Raw genomic sequence first — 14,345 nt, 5'->3', positions numbered from 1 at the left:
TTCGCTTGATTAAAAAAAAAACAGTTATATACACATCCTGATCGGTAAGCAAATTAGGAGACTGATGACGTCATCCCTTCACAATTTATTTTGTATTTTATTATATGAAATGTAATTTTCTTCTCATTGTCAAGAGAAACAACAATCAATTCCTCCCTGAACATATAGAATTAGCATTGGTTCAGTCAAGTTGGTCCTTGTCAAATAAATGAAAAATTGTATTTTTCAAAAAAAAAAAAAAAAAAAAAATAGTGAGGGACATCATGAACCGTCTATTTGCATGTCACTGAGGTTTGCCTATTACTCTATTGTGAAAATAAGCGAACTTCAAAATTTAATAACTTTCTTATTTTACATCCGATTATGCATGACATTTTTCAGTATTATGCTATAGTTTGACTTTTTTTCTTCTATTTATTCAAATCAACAGTTTTCTTTGGTGGATTTGACATTTAAACAAATAATATACCGTATTCGAATATGTTCAGAAATAGTTTCGTATAATAAATTTGACTAATAGAAACAGTGAGAATAGAAGAATCCAGAAAAGTGGAAGAACTAAGGGTGAAAAGTGAACCAATGAGCATGAGGTAGGATGATATGAATGAAGAAGAATGTTCTGAATATAAATGAGAAGACAAAAGAAACATGTGGAGTTGGAATGGCAATAGAATGTGATGTATAAACTAAGGAATGAGATAACAGGTGACAATGGCAGAGAATGGAAAAAGAAGTATAAAAAAGGGTAAGATAAAAAGATTAATCATGACAAAATTCAACATTTAAATAAAACGATCCATTCCCGTATAGACGAGTGAATAAAAGAAAGAATATTGTGTCTGTCCAATGAGCAGTCCGTCAGATTTATTGAGGCTTCTTGGTGGAATTCAAGACAAGATTAATTTATACATAGATACACGAAAACCCTTAAAATGACTTCTTGCCACGCCTGAAGCAGGCTTCTTTGCCTTGGGTTTTCCTGGGTACATCGGACGGTTTTTGCCTGCCGGACGGCATCCGAACACGGCTTTATTGCCGTGCCGTGGGGCAGTGGAAACTGGAAAACGGCACAACGTGCCGTATGCCGTGCTGGAATGCCGTGCACGGTCGCCGTGCCGGATGCGGTGTAAACGGGCCTTAACTTTAGTTGAACTTAACCTTGGCTCATATAATTTGGTGTGTATGATACTAGCATAGATCCTAGCAATTCTATTGATTTTGAGGTCAGAAGGTCAAAGGTGAAGTTGCCATCTTCCACTTTTCTTGCTTGACCAATAGCTCTATTTTCCACGTTACAGACGGGCGTATTATGTGCTTGCCTTAGCGACAGTCTTGTTTTTCTATGATCTGGGACAGGGGTGGGAGATCATCAGATCTATAAGACTTCTCATCATGAGAGATTTTGGATTCCACCTTAGATTATCTGTTATCAATCCAGTTTTCACATTTGCCTGCTTATTTATTATTAATGTTAATTTTTTTTAATTTTTGTCTCGCCTGCCTGAACGAAGTTCGGCAGAGACCTGCATTATATGCACATCATGTAATCACTTTTCCTGTTGGTCTGTTAGTCTGTTTCCATTAGTCTGTTCCAAAATGTACAAGTTTTTGTTAAATTTGCTCTCATTTCTTTTTTCTGCATCAATTTTGATCACACAAGGCGATGCTGCACCAGCCCATGTTTGCTCAATATTGAGATTTTAGCCCAATCAGCCCTCTTCATGATTAATCTTGAGATTTAAGAAGCTCCATCTCCACCAGTGCAAGAAGAGCAATTTTTGCTCGAGGGAGGCAAGGATGCATCATGGTCTGGCATGAATAAATAATCCGGAGTGCGTCTGCACAGGTTTTTGGCGGGATAATTCGTAAATAGCGTGCTATTTTGCAAATAATCCTAAGTGGACTTGGGTGCAATCTCAAGATCAATTCAGCGAACTATCGCAATGATTGCGTCTCTATTACAAATAATCTCGAGATTGTTCAGATCGGGATGATTTGCCAAATCAGAAATAGCGTGATTATTTTAAAACTAGGGTAGGTGCAGACTGTCTTACTTGGTTCAAATGATCCTTGGGTGATACCACACATGTTGTTGAGGATGATGGGGTCAAAGGTCATCTAGGTGGTCAATAGGTCAAGTTTTTGTTCAACTTGCTCTCATTTTTCTGCATCAATTATTTTCATACCTGGTACATATGATCCTTGGGTAATACCACATGTGTGTTCATGAGATTGATGGGGTCAAAGGTCATCTAGGGGTCAAAAGGTCAAATGATATGAGGTCATGTCCATCTTTTTTTTAGTTTTTGTTCAACTTGCTCTCATTTCTATATTTCTGCATTAATTGTGTGTACACTTGGTACAAATGATCTTTGGTATATCCACATGTGTGTTGCATATTTTATTGATTGCAAAATCAGGCGAGGCTCTTGGTTCATGAACAACCTTGTTAATATAGTAAACAAATATATCAGGCTTTGAGAAAGTATAGTGGAATTATTTATCCGAGGTTGGTCTGGCGATTACTATTTTTCCCGAGGGGCGAAGCCCCGAGGGAAATATAGTAGTTTTGCTAGTCCAACCGAGGATTAATAATTCCCACTATGCTTTCGAATGAAACGCCTGGTATATTTGTTTTATATCCTACTTTTTATAATTTACAACCAAAATCTATGTGTTGAGCTTGCAAAGTCCGGTTACTTGAGTTGAATTACCTACTTTTCTCCGAGCCACCGCGCTCCGCGGAACGCAGATTAGTGCCTGCGCCGACGCATCGCGATCGCGGGACTTGCCCGGGAGAGAGAGCGCGCTGGCCGGTGCGCCCGAGAGTTTAGCTAGATATCCAGTTTTGCGAAATAATGACGTCAGACCTCGATATATCCAAAAATATATCGAGGTCTGACGTCACGCAACATCATAGTTGAAATATATTAGGTCACATGATGCTACTTGAACCAATCACGATACAGGATTTACTCTATATGTAGGATATAAAAAGCAATATTCCTAAACTATTTAATCACAACTTTTGTTCTTTGGATACCAATCTCTTTTCAATCCAACCGCGTAGCCAGGATTTCATTTTGGAGGGGGCGGTAAATGCACGCAAAGGGTGCCAACACTTACAGAGCGCGCGAAGCGCGCTCCCTAGGGGGTGGGTGCAGGGAGGGGGAGTTTCCCCCTCCCGCGCGAAGCTTTTGGTGTTTCATAAATTAAAATGAAAAGGAGCCGTCTCTCTTAGCCTCTTGTCGAGGCCCTGGCGGCTGCTTCCCGAGCGAAGCGAGGGATTCCCTAATTCGCGAAGCGAATTAGGCCTGGCGCGAGCCAGGGCCTCTTGACATCTGAACTGAATTATATATTCATGAGGAACGTCTTCCTAATGAATATACATGAGTCATGATATTACTGGTCACCGAGTAAACCAATGAAATGTCAGAGCTGTTTCGTTTTGGGTTCGGAATACTATATAGTATAGTAGTCCATTATTCTGCAGGGGATTCATTTAATTGCGGGACACTAAAGGGGATATAACCTGCAAAATGCTACAAGTAGTGGTACTACTACTACTACTACTACTGGCCGTAACAGACCCATCACCGCCCCGAAACTTCCCGGGAGATACTGCTCAGCCGCTGGTCAGACTCGAGTCAACTCCCAGCAACTCCACCCCAGCTTCCCTCACTGCACTGCACAGCGGAGATCGATAATCGACGCCCCGGTTCGACCGGTGGAATCGCATGAAAGATAACATTTTTTCCATATCCTGTGGGTAGATTTACAAAATCATCTCGTCCTTTCAGTGCAGAGTTAATTTTATCGACTTGCAAATCCTTAAATCGGTCAATATTCAGCATTTTAGAGGCATATTCAATGCTCTTTGATATTTCGTCGTCATTCTTCGCCAAGAATCCACGGGTCGCCATTCAAGATGAGCTCATGAATATTCAATATGACGTCATAGCAGCCCGCGCTCTCATTGGATGATTTTCACCGACCAGTTTTTGGTCGGTGAATTGGTAAAAACAATAAAAAACAAAAGAAAGTCGGTGAAATTCGGGTCAGATGTCCAGAGGCCCTGTCTCGCGGCGCTCTGCTTCGCTCTCTCCCTTGCTTTGCCATGTTCGCTCGGAAAGCAGCCGACAGGGCCTCGACAAGAGGCTACGTCTCTCTTGACTCTAGTACCTATATCAGCTCCAATTCAGTTGACTATATTGTGATTTTGAACCTTGTTTTCAAAAGTGATTGTAAACGCACAAAAAGGAATACAATCGAGGAAATTAAAATCATAACCCCGCGCGAAGCGCTGAAGCTAAAGCGTTTTATCAATTTTTTTGCCATGAAAAGGGTCCTGAGAAAAGGGTATTCTCAAAGATATATTGAATACTTCCCTTGGAAAGATCAGATTTGAACACAAACAATTTAGTGACAGTGCATATATCTTTAACTCGCAAAACAGATGAGAAGAAGTGTATATGCCGGGAGGAAGATATTCCTCCCGCGCAGAGCAATAAAACTCTGAAATTTCAAAGGGCGGACGTTTCATCAAATGCAGATATCTCTAATACCCCATCGGCTCTAATTCAATTGATTTCCTAAGATTATTGAACTTCATTACAAGGAAAATAAATAGAGCGCAAAAAGTTGAAACTTCATTGATTTATTGAAATTATATGAAAAAGCCTAATTTCTTTGACATATCCTGAAGCGCTTCATTTTGAATTATAAAGAAACCTAAGTGTCATTCAAAATTTCAAACTGAGGGCGCAAAACAGGACAGGAGATGAATGTGCAAGGAAATAACATGAAGATTAATAGAATTTGAAAAAAATATTGTACTTTTTTATTCAATACGACACGAATTTTATACATTCCTCTTTTTAAATTAGGAACCTGTTTGCCCAAAATTATGGTTGTTTAGTAATGAGCTGAAAAGCGGGAGAAGTTGACTTTATGGAGGTGACGGCAGAAATTGATATAAAGATTTTACCCGCCCGGAGCCGACCCGACCAGAAGTTGCACGATAAAAAAAAAAAGATAACTTCATATACTTCGGCCTAACTTTACTCTAATTCCATGCCCTAATGTATACATTTGAACTTTAACTGGCAAGAAACACATAGCTGAGGTGGAAAGCAGGGTTAGAGAAAGGGTGGGGGAAATAATGGAGAACTTCAATATTGTCATTTAACCGCGCACAGCGCGGAAGCAGAATTCATATATAAATTTAGAGCAAGAGTGAAGGAGTTTCTCTTTTGAGAAAAAAAAATAAAGAATAAAAACCCGACAAAGCTACCTTTCTTCCCTTTCCCTTTTTTCCTTTCTTTTTTCCCTTCTTTTTTTTTCTTTTTGGGGACGTTTTTTGGGGGGCAACCGCCCCCACCGCCCCCCCCCCCCTGGCTACGCGCCTGTTTCAATCTGACCAAATAATACAGGGTGCTACATACATGTAGCACTTGCCCGATTGCCCGGGGCAAGTAAAAGTTAGAGTCAGGCAAGTGTTTTGAAATAAAGACCAAAACTACTTGCCCGCATTGGGCAAGCAAAATTCTCACAGTAGAATGACCAAAATTAGGGTCAATATGATATGATATTGACCCTAATTTTGGTCATGGCAGGCAAGATAAAATCACTTTGGAAAAAGAAATGCAATAACAAGGTAGATCAGTTCATGTCAAAAGAGAGAAAAGGGTAAATGGAAATAACCGCAAAACTTTTCTTTGAAGAGGTAAACAAAAATTCTTCAAGGATTTTTTTTGGGCAAGTGATATAGATTTTGGGCAAGTATATTCCAACTATTTAAAAATTTACTTGCCCGACTGGGCAAGTGCTTCTACAAATTTATGAAGCACCCTGTAATATTATTTTGTGTTCTTATTGAATCTTTTACACACAGCAATGAACGTGTGTCAACATTACAGTGTATATAGTTTTCGTCTCGCCTGCATAGCAGAGCGAGACTATAGGCGCCGCTTTTCTGACGGTGACGGCGATGTCGTTAACATTGAAATCTTAACCTTGGTTAAAGGAGAATGAAACCCTTGAAACTAGCTGAATCCATATCAAAGAGAAAAATCAAAGAAACATATTGTTGAAAGTTTGAGGAAGATTGAATGAATAATAAGAAAGTTATGAGCATTTGAATATTGAGATCACTAGTGCCATGTAGATCCTCCCATCGGCAATGCGACCAAGATCTGTGATATCACACACGTACAACTCCCTCATTACTTTAGTACTTATTTCACTTATATTCTCACTTTTATAGAGTCTATCACAAGGTTAGGTGTTTTCTTTATGAGATGACAAGTACAGAGGTTTCATAACATTATATCATTGATGAATCGTTTGTCATATGATTAGAATGAGCAAAAAGAGATGTTTTGGGGTATATTTTCAGTGTCCGAATGGGAGAGTTGTACGTGTGTGACATCACAGATCTTGGTCGCATTGCCAATGGGAGGATCTCCATAGCATTAGTGATCTCGACATTCAAATGCTCATAACTCTTTTATTGCTAGTCCTATTTTACTCAAAGTTTTGTTGATCTTATTCTTTGATTTTTCTGCTTTCACAAAAGCTAACTTGCTCCAAGAGTTTCATTCTCCTTTAAGTTTTTGAAATGTCATCATAACTTAGAAAGTATATTGACCTAGTTCATGAAACTTTGACATAAGAGTAATGAAGTATTACTAAACATCCTGCCTGAGTTTCAAGTCACATGATCAAGGTCAAAGGTCATTTAGGGTCAATGAACTTAGACCATGTTGGGGGAATCAATATTGAAATCTTAACCAAGGTTAAGTTTTTAAAATGTTGTCATAACTTCAAAAGTATATAGACCTAGTTCATAAAACTTAGACATAAGGGTAATAGTGTATCACTGAATATCCTGCCTGAGTTTCACGTCACATGATTAAGGTCAAAGGTCACTTATGGTCAGCAAACTTTGGCCATGTTGGGGTTATTTGAGGAATTGTCATCATAACTTTAGATGTTTATGGATCTAGTTCATGAAACTTGGACATGAGAGCAACCATGTATTCCTGAATATCATGCGCGAGTTTCAGGTCACATGACCAAGGTCAAAGGTCACTTAGGGTCAATGAACTTTGGCCATATTGGGGGTATTTGAGGAATTGTCATCATAACTTTGAAATTTTATGGATCTAGTTCATGAAACTTGGACATAAGAGCAATCAAGTATTCTAAAACATCCTGTGCTAGATTCAGGTCATATGATCAAGGTCAAAGGTCATTTAGGGTCAGCAAACTTTGGTAATGTTAGGGGTATTTGTAGAATTGTCATCATAACTTTAAAAGTCTGTGTATTTAGTTCATGAAACTTGGATATAAGAGCAGCAATGTATCCCTGAATACCCTGTGTGTGTTTCAGGAACATTGCCAAGATCAAAGGTCATTTAAAGGTCAATGAACTCTGGCCGTGTTGGGAGTATGTGTTGAATTGGCATTATAACTTTATTATAAGTTTATGGTACTTGCTTATGAAACATCGACATAAGGGTAATCAAGTATGAATGATTGTTTTGCACGTGTCTTAGGTCACATGATCATGGTCAAAAGTCATTTTGGGTCAATGGACATAATATTTTGTGTTAATATATATTCTAGGAGCTGAAAAGTAAAACAGTTGATATCAATGCTTTGTTAGTTTGCCCCCCCCCCCCATGCATATCTTCGCTTTTTCTCTCTGTTTTTGTCCCCCCCCCCCCCCCCCCCCCCCCGTTTATTCTTACTTTGGTCTCTAAATTTGATTTGATTGTCTGGTGTCCCTTCACCCGCACGTAGTGAGTATATATACTTTGACACACCGTATAGTTTCCCCTTGAAAAACAAAACTGGTGTATTCTATCATTCTCTAATTTAATCCTTTCTCAACTGCTCGCTGATTGATGCATGGTCACGGCTTTGTCTTATATTCTTTATTTTCTGAGACTCGTTTGAGTTTATTTGAATTATCTTCTGTTTGTTTGTTGATCTTTTGTTTGTTTGTTTTTCCCCCTTTCAAGTCATTACTCATTGTATGCTTGTATTTGCTTTATCTACGTTGTTTATACGTTTAGTCGTACTGACAAGCTTTCTCCCAGCCCCCACAGCTATTATATCCTTTTCCCCTTAGGTGGCCAATGATTACCCTTTATGGCAAATAATGTCACCCCTGGTACTGACCTAACTAATGACGATTTCTTGAATGTCTTTCAATCATTAATGCATTCCCACTCTAACGATCGCGACAGTGATTTTGTTAATAATATGATCTCTACTCTCAACTCAAATAATTTGGATTTTGTAGCCCCTTTTGATGAAAATGAGCAAGAACAGGTTAACCCTTCCTCTTACTACACTGAAAATCAACTTGTTTCTCACTTTTCAAATCTAGATAAGACTGTATTTTCAATGTTCCACACTAACATTAGGAGTATGAATAGCAATTTCGAGTGCCTACGTAACCTTCTTGACCATAGGCTTAATCTGAATTGTTCTGTGATCGGCTTAACCGAAACTTGGCTTTCAGATACACCACACTCATTATATTCCCTACAAGGTTATGACTTAATAGTGAACAATAGACCTAACAGACAGGGAGGTGGCGTTGCGTTATACATTAAAACTGACTTTAATTATACTGAAAAAAATGTCTTAAACCATGTCAATGACTCCATAGAAACAATTTTCGTAGAAATTGAATTCGTCGGTAGAAAAAATATTGTAATTGGAATAATATATCGACCTCCTAATTCCAGTCATAATGATTTTTTGTTAAATCTCGAAAACATTCTTTCTAATCCAATTTTACGGAGTAAGGATTGCTTTTTAATGGGTGATTTTAATGCTAATCTACTGAAATATGATTCTGATTCCTTTGTTCAGGAGTTCTATGGAACATTCCTTACGTCATCATTTATTCCACTTATATCTAAACCAACTCGTATTTCGGAACACTCCTCCACTCTAATAGACAACATATTTACCAATATGCATCCTTTTCCACACGCTGGAGTGGTCATCTCTGATATCACTGATCACTTCCCAATATTTGCAAATTTCCAAATTTTACAGCAGACTCAACAACCTTCTAAAATATACACACGATTTTTTTCTGAGGGCAATATTAACACATTCAAAGAAAGACTTGATGAACTAGACTGGGGTAATATTTATAATATGACTGACGTAAATAATTGTTTTAACGATTTTATGGATAAATTGACTAATTTATTTAATGAATGTCTCCCGGTAAGACAATCTAATCAGCGTAGTAGGAAAAGAAGCCCCAGATCCCCATGGATCACACCTAGCTTACTCAGATGTATAAATAGGAAGAATAATCTTTATCTGAAACATAAAGCAAAGCCAACTGTGAATAATAAATCAAGATATTTAAATTACAAAAACACACTGACAGGGCTATTACGAAGAGAAAAAAAGAATTATTTTTCTTGCCAGTTCACGAAATGTGAAAGAGATGCAAGAAATACATGGAAAATTATAAATGAAGTATTGAATAAACATGAAAAGAAAAATGCTGTATCTAAGATAAAAATCGATAATAGAATTATTGATAATGTACAAGAAATTTCCGATCACTTTAATAACTTTTTTGTAGAGATTGGCCCAAATTTAGCCAGTAAGATACCAGACAGTAACAAAAGTTTTCATGAATATTTACCTAATCCTAACCCAAATTCTATGTTTTTTGCCCCGGTGGATGAAAGTGAAATTCTTGATATAGTTAATAATTTACATAGCAAACGGAGTTGTGGACATGACGGTTTTGATAATGCCATAACGAAAAATATTATTTCTTGTATTATTGAACCTTTTACTTATATTTGTAATTTGTCTTTGAGAACTGGTGTTTTTCCAAATAGAATGAAATTAGCCAAGATAATACCGATTTTTAAAAAAGGTGATCCTCTTTTAATATCAAACTACAGACCCATATCATTATTATCAACTTTTTCAAAAATATTAGAAAAGATAGTTTTTTCACGTACAATTGACTTTTTGAATAATAACGAAATTCTAACTTGTTGTCAGTTTGGTTTTAGAAAACATCATAATACATCTCATGCTATCTTGTCCCTAATCAACAAAGTAGCTAACTCTTTTGACAAAGGCTCCCATACGATAGGAATGTTTTTAGATTTTTCTAAAGCGTTCGACACAATAGATCACCAAATTCTTTTATATAAACTGTCACATTATGGTATTAGAGGTATTGTGTTAGACTGGTTCCGTAATTATTTACACGAACGCCAACAATATGTTAGCATTGAAAATCATGCGTCACAATTGAGAAATATTAATTGTGGTGTCCCTCAGGGTTCCATACTTGGCCCGCTGCTTTTCATACTTTATATCAACGACTTTAACAGATCCTCGGACTTATTTTCATTTATTATGTATGCAGATGATACCAATCTTTTTCTTTCACACTCAAACATAGAAACTCTTTATCAGATAGTCAACTCCGAATTAAACTTTGTGTCAACATGGGTTAAGGCCAACAAATTATCCCTAAATCTAGAGAAAACTAATTTCATGCTATTTAGCAACACATTTAATGAACTACCTTATCCAATTCTAATAGATAACATACAAATAAAACAGGCAACTACAACAAAATTTTTAGGAACATTCATTGATGACAAACTTTCATGGAAATATCACATTAATAATATATGTAAGGTAATATCTAGAAATGTTGGTGTAATAAATAAGCTCAAATGGGTATTCCCCCCTAACATTCTGAAATCTTTATATTCAACATTAGTTTTACCCCACTTGAATTACGGAATACTCGCCTGGGGAAATAGTGCAACATATATGTTAAATAAAGTATTACTCTTACAAAAAAAAGCTATGCGGATCATAAATCAGGTTGATTTTAGACATCATACAGACGGTCTTTTCCAATCAAACAATACTCTAAAAATTTACGATATTTATCGATTGAATCTTGCGATTCTTATGTATCAGTATAACAACCAAGGGTTACCCTCCATTTTTAACAACATATTTCGAGTAAATAATGAAATTCACCGTTACCCAACTAGACAAATCAATTTGTATCATCTGCCAAGGACTCGTACAGCATTTACACAAAACACTTTTATATTTACTGCCCCCAAATTTTGGAATTCCCTTCCCCTAAATACGAGAGAGAGCTTAAGTATAGGTACATTTAAATTTAAGGTTAAAAAATCACTACTTGCCCCCTACTCACAACAAACCTCAATTACTTGATAATCATACAGATCCCACCTCCCCCCGACCCCTTTCCCCTACTCGCTCTTTCTTATTTGTCTTTTCCTTATCGTTTTTCTTGTCCCCCGTCCATTGTTCTGTTTGTTTTGTTTTGTTTTGTTTGTTTGTTTTTTGTTATATCATCCATGACCATGACCATGCATTTATCTTCCATATGTTCAGCGATTTTCCTACTATTTATGTTCCCTTATTTCGAATGATCATTTACCAAGTTTACATTATATTACGTTATTTACATTATTTACGAATTCGAGAGATCAGCGTCCAACAAGCCTAGCTTCTCAGCTGGTCTCTCTTTTCATTTCACCCCTTTTTTTTTTTTTTAACATACACAAGAATACTCAAGCTTTTAAGAATGTTAAGTTTTATAAAATGAGGATATATAAGTATCGTATTTTGTTCGTATAATTACCAAATCTTTGCAAATGTATAAGGTCGTTACTTATGTTCATTTTTGTAATTGTATTTATGTATTTGTATTTATGTATTTTTGACTTGTATGTGAAAAATGGAAAGAAAAGAAATGAAATAAATCAATAAATCTAAAAAAATCTAAAAAAAAATTTTTATTATCATATTAGTGTTTTCTTGTGTGAATAATTATTCATTAGCTGTTCTTCAAAGGAAGCACTGCTTCTATATCGAATTGCGTAATGCAGGCGAGACTGCCAGAGGCGTTTCACTTGTTTAAATAGTTTAAAAAAAAAAAAAAAATGTAATAGTTGCTGAGAACAATTATTTTCTTCAATTCAGGTGTTGCAGTGGACTGCATGTTAAAAGCAGGCTGGACTGCTCTGATGTATGCAGCAAGTTGTGGTCAAGCTGAGATGGTTAAATATCTGCTAGATCAGGGAGCTAATCCAGATTTCCACAAGGCATCTTGTTAGTATCATTTTAATACCCTACTCATGCTACTCTCTCATTCTACATTCACTTACTCTTTTAAGTTTACTATGTAGAATAAAAACTGGGTTCCAAAGAAACTGGTTAAATTTTACAGGGGCACTGCACAAATTCTACTCCGTCAAAATGAATATTTTTTAAACACAGGTTAGCTTCAATTATCTTTACTGAGACATGTCAAGCCAATCACTTAAACATGCCTGTGAAGGACATGTTTGATAAACTGGGAAGTTTGTTTAATCTCTTGTTTTCATTGGTATTTCTTTTGCCATTTTGTGACCTTGAATTTTGAAACCAGTTGAAGTGATGGGCTATACCCTGTCTGTGGTGCGAACCAATCTCTTAATTATTGAATGTTCATTCTGACTGAATGGAATTTGTTCAGTGCCCTTGTAAAGTTTGATCAGTTTCTTTTGGAATCTAGTTTATTTACCTTGACCTTTTATTTAAATACCTACGTGTACAAATGGGCAGTTCCACGGTAACGGAGTGACATTCAGAAACAATTTTTTTGCATTCAAACAAAGATACATGTATCACCCATATTTGAATAGTTATTTGCAAAGAATTGGTACCTGACAGTAGTTGCTGAAACCCACTTTTCAAAATAATTTAATACATTTGTTATTTTGATCCGCTGAATTAATGAGGTATGAATATTCATAAACATGGTTACGGAGTGACGCAAAATGGACATGCATATTTGAGAAGGAAACATATTGCTCAAATTCTGTGAATTTTGAATTGCTATCATAATTTTGATTTATTTATTGGAATCTATGTTGTCCTAGCTTTAATATGCTGCATTACATTAACAAATTTGTGTATTATTTCATTGATTATGACTAAAACCATAAACCTACAGTATACCTGGTTACGGAGTGACGGTCACAGAGTGACTTTAGAAATATCCACTCACAGGCAACATAAAATGAACTTACATTTTAAAATTTTTGTTTGATATGATGTAAAATGATGACCTTCAGATTATTTAAAAGAAAATTTTACATAACAAGCAATAGTTTTCTGTTAAATTGAAATTAAGTAAAAACAATATATGTAGTCCAATGTATAGAATTTCTTGTATGGTTTGGATTCTCCTATGAGGAGATGCGAAAGAAAAAAAATTGTCGCTAATTATGTTCCCCTTTCGTATATTCCGTATGAGTTTTGATAGAAAAATTTGATCCAGACTTGAAATTGAGCCAAAATATATTTTTGGAAAATGTCCACTTTTGCTTGGAATTGCCCAAATGCATCTGCAACAGTTTATTTGTCTTGATATATTTTCACTTATTTTTTCCTGGCTAATAGCCTACATGTATTCATTAATCTTTCTTAAGTTACCCTTTCCCTCTCTCTCTTACTAGTTATCTAACTTAATTTTCAGATTTATTATTGTTCTTCATGATATAAAGGTAATATTTGGGGGAATAGGAAATACTATATTGTTTGATAGTGTTTAAGATATTTTCATAATTTGAAAATAAAATTACTGACAGTAAAGCCTGTGTGCAAATTGATTTATTTTATGATTTATTTCAGTCATGTATAGTCCTCTGATGGCTGTGTGCTCCAGTAACCTACCTGAGAGGTCTATTTTAGAATGCTTGACACTCCTAACTGATCGCGGTGCAGATGTTAATACTCATGAAAAGTAAGTCCATGCCCCTGTTACACAAAGCTTTGAGATCAGGGATTCAGACAAATTAGGCAAGAGTGTTCACTTCAATATGAAAAAAAAATCCTCTTATGGTAGGATTTATTCCAGAGATTTATCCTTTTACATTGATTTTTAATTCTGTCTGTTTATGTAGGACACTTCTTCACTTTCATAGGAAAGAATCAGCCAATTTTGGAGAGAACTATGTGTAGTTTTGGCACAATATGAAACAAAGTGTGTCAATTGGCAGGCATTTCCTGAACTAATTGTATGAAACTCAATTGAGTTGGCTTGTTTTCCTTAACCTTTGTCTAATCCTATATGTACGTGAATTTTGAAGTATATGTTAGAGTAATTACTTGTTCTCCCTGACTCACAAATTTTACTACTTATTCACTCTTGTGCAATCAATATTTATAACTTTTTTCTATTTGATAAGAGTTTGCCAAATGATGAAACGGCATTTTCATTAAGCTGTGTGTAAGGTAGA

The 14,345-nt window shown here is 36.0% G+C and overlaps 1 long non-coding RNA gene across 1 annotated transcript; it reads left to right on the top strand.

The window, feature by feature from the left end:
- Positions 1-12,041: 12,041 nt before the first annotated feature.
- Positions 12,042-13,799, top strand: LOC135153774 (uncharacterized). The gene is made up of 2 exons (XR_010293280.1): positions 12,042-12,171; positions 13,738-13,799. It is a non-coding gene; the product is annotated as an uncharacterized LOC135153774 (long non-coding RNA).
- The last annotated feature ends 546 nt before the right edge of the window (positions 13,800-14,345 follow it).

Source organism: Lytechinus pictus, chromosome 3 (genome assembly GCF_037042905.1).
Source record: "Lytechinus pictus isolate F3 Inbred chromosome 3, Lp3.0, whole genome shotgun sequence".
In the NCBI taxonomy this organism is placed as follows: domain Eukaryota; kingdom Metazoa; phylum Echinodermata; class Echinoidea; order Temnopleuroida; family Toxopneustidae; genus Lytechinus; species Lytechinus pictus.
Note: the sequence above shows the minus strand (reverse complement) of the source record. Positions and strands in the feature narration are given on the sequence as shown.